The 8,342-nt window shown below is 38.4% G+C and overlaps 1 protein-coding gene across 1 annotated transcript in view; it reads left to right on the top strand.

Moving 5' to 3' along the window:
* The first annotated feature begins 7,976 nt into the window (after nucleotides 1-7,976).
* LOC110465435 (fibrinogen-like protein 1) overlaps nucleotides 7,977-8,342 on the top strand; it is a 33,494-nt gene continuing 33,128 nt past the window's right edge. Inside the window, exon 1 of the mRNA XM_021521237.1 lies at nucleotides 7,977-8,265. The gene's annotated coding sequence lies outside the window, so the exon portion shown is untranslated. The remainder of the gene's footprint in view (nucleotides 8,266-8,342) is intronic.

Here is an 8,342-nt window from a genome sequence, read left to right as displayed (position 1 = left end):
TAGTAAGAAGTTTGGGTTGTGGTAGATGTGCTATATGATAACGTACTCTAGTAGAAGGGGCACAGTCTGAGACAAGTCGACGTCAGCTAGATACACCGTACTACCAAAGGACCGTACATATTTTTGGTCAGCTTGAACACATATGCGCCATTTCGCAAAGAAAAGACGAGTATTAATAAAACTTATTTTAAAATGTTCAATCTCAACTTTTCGGGAAATAACAGCATCGAAAACAAGAGATTTCTACCTCGAAAAAGTAACCCCGAAAATTATCGGTCGCTATTTAGCGTTCAGAACTTTTCGTCTTTTCACGTGGAATTGTGTATCATTACGGGACGAAAAGACGAATGAACAAGATTAAAAATAATTGAATGTCTTCCGTTTGCCGACGGCCTCGTGCAGTGTAACACACCAGCACCGACGGACGTTGGGACAAACTGGAAATCCAAGGGTGACGTCCTCAATCTACATGTGTTATATAAATACTTGTGCCCTCTTACTACTTTCATTCAGTTCCATTACGGATTTTATGTACGAGACTAGGCGATCTTAACCGACTTTGTTTACCCATTATGCAATATATTAACGTTAAGAAAGAAACATATGAACTTGTTCACACCGTAAGCTGTCCACAGGAGTTTTCCTCGCTGAAATGTATCCGAACATCTTTTGTGTGTTGTATCCAATGACAATCATATCTTGTTTAGAAAAACGATAAAAAATCTAGATTTCCCGATGAGGTCCTTGTTACTGGACACGATCGTTTAGTAAACACGTCTATGTGAATTTCTCAAGTTAGTGGCGTGCTTATTTCTCATCAATTTCCTTTTACGACCCGCCATACAAAACCTACAGCACCCGTGACGGTGTACGGTAACCGCCGAGCGCTGTAATAGTCTCCGCTAATGATGGGGGTATCGGGTACCCGCCCGGGTGGTCGGGCGATGCCTACCCCACAGGTCTATACGGGACTCTCGCACGTGCTCACGTGCAAGCGGTGCCCTTATTTATGGCTTTGTCCCTTAGGGGTTGTAGCTGAGAAACGACAAATTGCAATATAAATACGATATTGTAATTATAGGTATACACAGGCATTTACGAGATTGTTGTATTAGTAGAGTCGCCTTGTAAAGTATGTCCTTTAGTGGAGTTTTAACAAAACAGTTGACAGTTTTACTGGCACCTCAATCAGGAACGTGAAATACACGAGCAACAACACACAATTACCGCTAACACACAAACCGACAGTTATGAACACTACTCGAGTCGGTAGAGAGTATTACTGGTAAATTTAGTAGACGTTATTGTAAGAAGATAGCATTGAACTTCATGTACATGTACATGTATGTATAAGCCTGACGGTGACGTAGTCAGTATAAACCAAACACGTTTCGCCGTCCTGTTGCAGATGCTGAACGGAAGTCGTATATTTCTATACCAAACCACAGAGAAAACAGAGGTAAGACTTGTTATTTGGGCTTAAAGGTTATTCTTTGCTGAATAGTACTGAATTTATTTTTACCGATATGTTTTTCAATCCACATAGGGTGATTGACTTTACGTAATCATTCTACCGGTGCGTTCGCTTCTACAGTCAAATCGAGTCCAAATTACAGAAGTGACATGAATGGTAACTGTCCCGTTATAATTAAAACTATAGTTAAAATACATTATATTGGTCCGTATAAAGGTTGATAATGATTGAACGGGTCTTGCGAAAGAAACTGATGTCATTATATTTATGATATCATAATCAAATTGCTCGCCAGACAGAGAATTTGGCAGGTTTATTGCTTTTCAACAACATGTTTAGATATTTTAGGCCTTTATTCTAAATCCATACCATCAAAAACAAAATGTCTACTCAATTGCGTCACATCCAAATTGATATCTTTGTTTAATGTATTGTGAAATAATCCCAATTTAGTAATAGTTAACTGCAAAGATCGATATCTCCTAATCTGCCACGGATTTCACACGATAACACTGGTGAACGTTGCACGGTTGGTTTCGTGGTATCTGGTTTGGAAATATTTGCGGTCAGTTTTGCGCGAAATGAGCCAATTTTTGAAACCAGCAACTAATTTTATTGTAGTTGTTTCTTTTTATCAGATTTATTTCTGTAAATTACGGATGTGAGTTGTTATTTCTGAGATATCATTTATAATACAGAAAGATCAACGGCTTCGCGAGCAATTCATGGTAAATATCAATGTAAATCTGCTTTCACTGCGGTTTCACTATCGCAAAAACACCAACCAATCCAAATACATTTATATAAATATGCTACAGTCACAGTAACTGGTCATTGGATCGATTTTCTGATTATGAAACGTTATTGACGGAACAAGACTCTAACAATCTTTGCCTTACATTGATTCGAAGCTATGTACATCAATTGTTATAGATTTTCCCGATACAGTATTCATAATCAATATGAATGCCAATTATATTCATCTCATAAAAACAATTAATCAAGGCGCAGCTTTACTTCAAATGGGTGTGTTAATCGTAAATAATTTGTTTAATGATTAGAACATCCATTTTCTTGTGAGAGTCAGTGGTATCATTTTTTATGATGACGTCATTATAACGATGACGTCAATCATTTGACTATAACATATATAGGTAATATTATATATTTCTTTGTACAACTCTTACACAAACCTATACCAAGTCAGAATGTTCTTATAGACAAAACATCATGAAATATTACACGTAGATATTCTCAGATCAGAAACTATTCCGGGTCTTTCGTCATACTTTTTGAGTAACCAGGGACCAACTAAGGCGTTACGTCAAATTAAATTATGACGAGAATTCCCGAATGGCTTTCGATTGACGTTCATCTCCTGTCGCAACTGGTAACCGTGATAGGTAACAAAATACGTGTTTATCGTTTCCATAGAAAACCGGAGAAACATCTGATGGAGTGTGAGGGAAAACATCTGAAATGAAAGAGTGTGAGGGAAAACATCTGATAGAGTGTGAGGGAAAACATCTGTTCTACAACAGACTTATCTAGAGATAAATGTACCAATGCCTTGACTCCATTTTGCGTAACATTTTGTTTCCAAGACGTTGTACAAATAGTGTTCTAATGTAACAACAGACAGGTGTCTGGTTTATAAAGGAACCAACTACCTGTTACCTGTAAGTATACCTGACACATTTAATACAGCAAAAGACATCCCTTTTCTAGTGATTAATGTGTAATTCAACAATACGGAATTTGAGACATCTAGACAAAGGACGTTCTGAGCTGGTTACCTGGTATATACGGGAGCGGCTGACAGTGTCAACCTTTTGTTCGCCATGACTAACGATTTCAAAAATATTTAAAGAATAATCTGATTCGTCATTCTTAAAAAACAGTTCTCAATTATTAGAATGAATTAGTTTATTTATAGCAGCGTTTACTCACAATCATTGGTGTTTTGAAAAACAATTGGCATTTAAAGTATAAAATTAAGACTGATGTAAGATGTTTTTATGGACTAGACCCAATTAAAATGTCATAAGTTTGGTAACGGTGCATACATATCAATCGATTATGGCAAAACATTGTGCCCGACTACACCGTGTGGTTAGGTTAAATTGAATTCACAATAGGCCGTATGTGATAGGAATGTCTGTGACAAAGAATTGGAAGAGAATTGTCTAATTTACAATCTTTGGATATTAACCCAATGCTTTTATATCAGCTGAAGAAAATATGTAGGAATGAAAAAAACAAAATGTTTTTCGCAATATATAACGACGTTATCGGGCGTTTATCTTTCCGACTCAATGCATGCCACCCAATTTTTGTCACCACGGTCAGAGCCTTCACAAAAGACCGGCATGCTGTCTGTCTTTAAACAGTTCCCATCGCGGTTTTGTTCTGTCCACCAATGAAATTGTTGACATGAGGCACCAACAAAATTAAGGAACCCCACCCTGTTAATTTCGCATTTACGTAAAAAAGGGCTATTGGCCTACATTCAGTGCGAGATCAATCTATCTAAAATGTCTCCGTGTCGTTTGTTTGTTTGTTGTAGTGTTTTTACGTCCGCTTCACTACCGAGTAGTTTGGTTATCCAGCAGACGAAATAGTAAGCGTGAAATATGTTAAGAAGCAACTAGGGTTAATTTGTCTCCATGTAGAATTGACGTCATTGCTTCGAGGGATTACTTCCCAGTGTGCTAATGCCTATTTGTACAGCTGGGTCAGCAGGCTTAGCTGTTTTGTTTAATGACACTACAATAACAATAGCTAACTGCATGTTGCATCTCAGTTCGAACCCATGACCTCTGAACCCATGGCCTTTCGTTTAGCAGACCACGCACTACCAACATATGTTTGTGTTTCTCTTTACTGCCATTACGTATTACTGCTAAAGTACAGGATTCACTTTAAAAAATACTCCGCTTCTTCACCTACTGATAAATATGCCAAATCATTGAAAAACAAATCAATTGAAATGTGGAATAATTCAAGTACTAGTTAACTTCTAATTAGAGGATGGGACTCCTTTACTTATGTTTGGGAAATTCAATGGCGAGAGATTATGAAACGTAACAATACCTAAGATTTTAACAACCAATCTTTTAACGTCAAGAGAGTTGCACTTGCTTTATCAATAAATCATGAAGTCATCTTTAATCTTTATATTGTGGATTCAATGGTTTATATAAACTTTATTTGATTTTACAACAATTTTGAAACAAGTTAGTTCAGCTTATATTAATCACTCTTGTTGGATCGGATGTTAGTGTGGGAGGACACCGGAGTACCTGGAGAGGCAGGGGATCCCATACCTTTTCACGTCCGATCGGGGAATCGAACCCCGGCCACTTTGGTGAAAGGCAAGTGCACTATCCACTGCGCCGCCCGACCACCATGGTTTCAATGGTTTATATATCAGTACTCGTCAGTACTCAGTAACATTCCCCATCTGTCCCCCATCCCCATTAAATTCTAAGGAATATGTAAATTCAGCCATTACATTGTTTTTATAGTGATATAAAATAGACAATGTACAGGGTGTCTCGCCCTAGAGAGTTATACAAGAAATTTCTAATGCGGGAAATCCTGGACAGACCTGTCTAGGGTAAGAGAGTACGTGTATCGCGAAAATCCAGGACAAACCTGTCTAGGGTAAGTGAGAAAGTGTACCACGAAAACCTGGACACACCTGTCTAGGGTCAGAGAGTAAGTGTACCACGAAAAACCTGGACACCTGTCTAGGGTAAAAGAGAACGTGTATCGCGAAAATCCTGGACAAACCTGTCTAGGGTAAGAGAGTTAGTGTACCGCGAAAAATCCTGGATACAAATGTCTAGTGTCAGAGAGTAAGTGTACCACGAAAAACCTGGACACACTTGTCTAGGGTAAGAGAGTTAGTGTACCGCGAAAAACCTGGACACACCTGTCTAGAGTAAGAGAGTTAGTGTACCGCAAAAATCCTTGACACACTTGTCTAGGGTAAGAGAGTTAGTGTACCACGAAAAAACTGGACACACTTGTCTAGGGTAAGAGAGTTAGTGTACCACCAAAAACCTGGACACACCTGTCTAGGGTAAGAGAGTAAGTGTATCACGAAAAAACTGGACACACCTTTCTAGGGTAAGAGAGTTAGTGTACCGCGGAAATCCTGGACAAACCTGTCTTGGGTAAGAGAGTTAGTTTACCGCGAAAATCCTGGACACACCTGACTAGGGTAAGAGAGTAAGTGTACCACGAAAATCCTTGACACACTTGTCTAGGGTAAGAGAGTAAGTGTACAACGAAAATCCTGGACACACCTGTCTAGGGTAAAAGAGTAAGTGTACAACGAAAATCCTGGACTCACCTGTCTAGGTTCAGAGAGTAAGTGTACCACGAAATTCCTGGACACACCTGTCTAGGGTAATAGCGTAAGTTTACCACGAAAATCCTGGACACACCTGTCTAGGGTAAGAGCGTAAGTTTACCACGAAAATCATGGACACACTTGTATATGGTAAGAGCGTAAGTTTATCACGAAAATGCTGGACGCACTTGTATAGGGTAAGAGAGTAAGTGTACAACGAAAATCCTGGACACCCTTGTATAGGGTAAGAACCTAAATTTTCCCCGAAAATGCTGGACAAACTTGTATAGGCTAGGAGCGTAAGTTTACCACGAAAATGCTGGACACACTTGTATAGGGTAAGAGCGTAAGTTTACCACGAAAATCCTGGACACACCTTTATAGGGTAAGAGCGTAAGTTTACCACGAAAATGCTGGACACACCTGTATAGGGTAAGTGGGTGGGACTAGAAAATCCCACAAATGTTGGATATCTCTGTCTAGGCCACGAGAAGAATCTTACTATCTCTACATTTAACTGCTTCCAACCTGTGATATTTCACTTTCCTCTGAAACAAAACGAGCGCCGTCCATGGTTCACATTATCAACATGACAATGAGGACGATGTGATTCTTACAAAGAGAAACGTCTCACAATTCTGTTCGTCGTTATTTTAGAGGTGATTGTAAGAGTAGATCTCTGAACTGCAGAAATTCCGTAGAGCGCGAGATAGCGTTCACGAGCTCTGCACAGTTTAGAATCCGTTTAGTTAGATTGAAAACACATTGAAACTATACAGTTATAATGTATAAATTTCCCATTCTTACCAGAGACGATTTTATAGCTGTTTGTTCTCTAGCATAGTTTACTTGCTTTGTTTGCTGAAACGGTCCTAAGTATAAGGTTTACATGCTATAGTCGTGTCCGTTCTAGTTATTGGGTTTTCGTCAAGGTTTTTGTTATTCATATAGATTGTATTATAGAGACATATTTTCAGAAAAGAATTTTAAAAATAGTTAAAAATAACCAAGGGTTTCAATTAATGTTGAACTCTATTCTAGTGTACTAGAAGAGATCAAAGAGACATAATAAATTATTATGATGATCGATCCCTGCGCAGGGTAAAGTGTGTTTTAAAGTACATCCTGTAACAGGGATGCAATCTTATCCTGTTCTCCGGAGAGCGCATAATACATCTACTGTTACAAAATACATTCCATACATACAACTAATTTTTTATTTTTGAAATATAGGAGTTTAATCACGGGTCGAGCTTCCTTAACTAGACAAAGATCGTTGTAACCGAACCCGCCGTACGATCTTATCGCCAACAAACTTATTACTACAGCCCCGTAATGAATAAGCATTCCACAGGTTACGTGTTTAATCATATTAAGTTTTCCACCTTGGGGTTCGTAAGGGACACAAACACAAGTTGTCACCATTTTTTTTTCTCGGGTCCATTATGAATTAAAATAAACCAGTGTTGGTATATTTCCTTAATGAACCCGAACGCGCTGATTAATTCAATTATTTGTTATATTTTATACTTTATTGTAGAATTTACTTAATAATAGTTTTATTTTACATATTCTATGAATACAAGGCATGTGCTAGTTGTTACAACAATCTCATTTATCAATGACAATTTTGTTTTGACTATCTATATTCAATATCAATAATTTGTAACTATAATTTAGTCAAAATATGTTTTGTAATGATAATATGCCGTGTATTTATAATTAAGTTTGTATACGTCGTCAGGAATCACTCCTAGGTCCTCGAGACATAATTATCAAATTCGTGATTATTGGCTTATTTTCCTAAGATTTTAGCTAGATAATCCATATTACCGCGGTGACAATTTATATTACCATGGTGTAATAAATGGTTAATGTTAAATTACGTTATCATGTTTTACGAGAAGTATCGCTGACACCAGTGCCTCTTTATCCCCAAACTGAGGGGCCGCGTCAGCTCCCTAACGATCTACCCCAATAAATCCATGTGTCAATCACCGGCCAACAATAGAACCGATAATATGTAGCGATAAGGCCAACGAGCTGGCATTTAAACATCTACCCAGCGCGGGTATATCGGGGGAGGCCTGCTCGTAAATAAAGCTTGTATTTGCCTGTATAAAGAATACTACGTCCCGAAATCACACGTACACGTATAGTAGCCACTGGGAGGACAGGTACGTCCATTCACGGCTTTGACGGTGCTTGTGTGGACCCGGACTTCAATTATTACGTAATTGATATACATGTGTGGACTGCTGACAGGTACCCGGGTTTCTTTACATAGGTGTTTGTATATATGTATGCTACCCGGAGTCTGACTGACACGCGTTGTGGGGCTAGCAGGCTTACGACATTAGGAATACCTATAGTGTGTGTAGCGTTCTTACATGGATTTCATGCCAGGTCGTCTACAGATAGCGAAAATAAGGTGGGTACATTTCTTAATTTCCAATCAAATTAATATGTAAGTAATTATTGTAACGCTGGATCGTATGTCAGAGAAAA

The sequence above is a fragment of the Mizuhopecten yessoensis genome, unplaced genomic scaffold (genome assembly GCF_002113885.1).
Source record: "Mizuhopecten yessoensis strain PY_sf001 unplaced genomic scaffold, ASM211388v2 scaffold11077, whole genome shotgun sequence".
Lineage (NCBI taxonomy): Eukaryota > Metazoa > Mollusca > Bivalvia > Pectinida > Pectinidae > Mizuhopecten > Mizuhopecten yessoensis.
The sequence above is the reverse complement of the archived record's forward strand: the minus strand, read 5'-3'. Positions and strand labels throughout refer to the sequence as shown.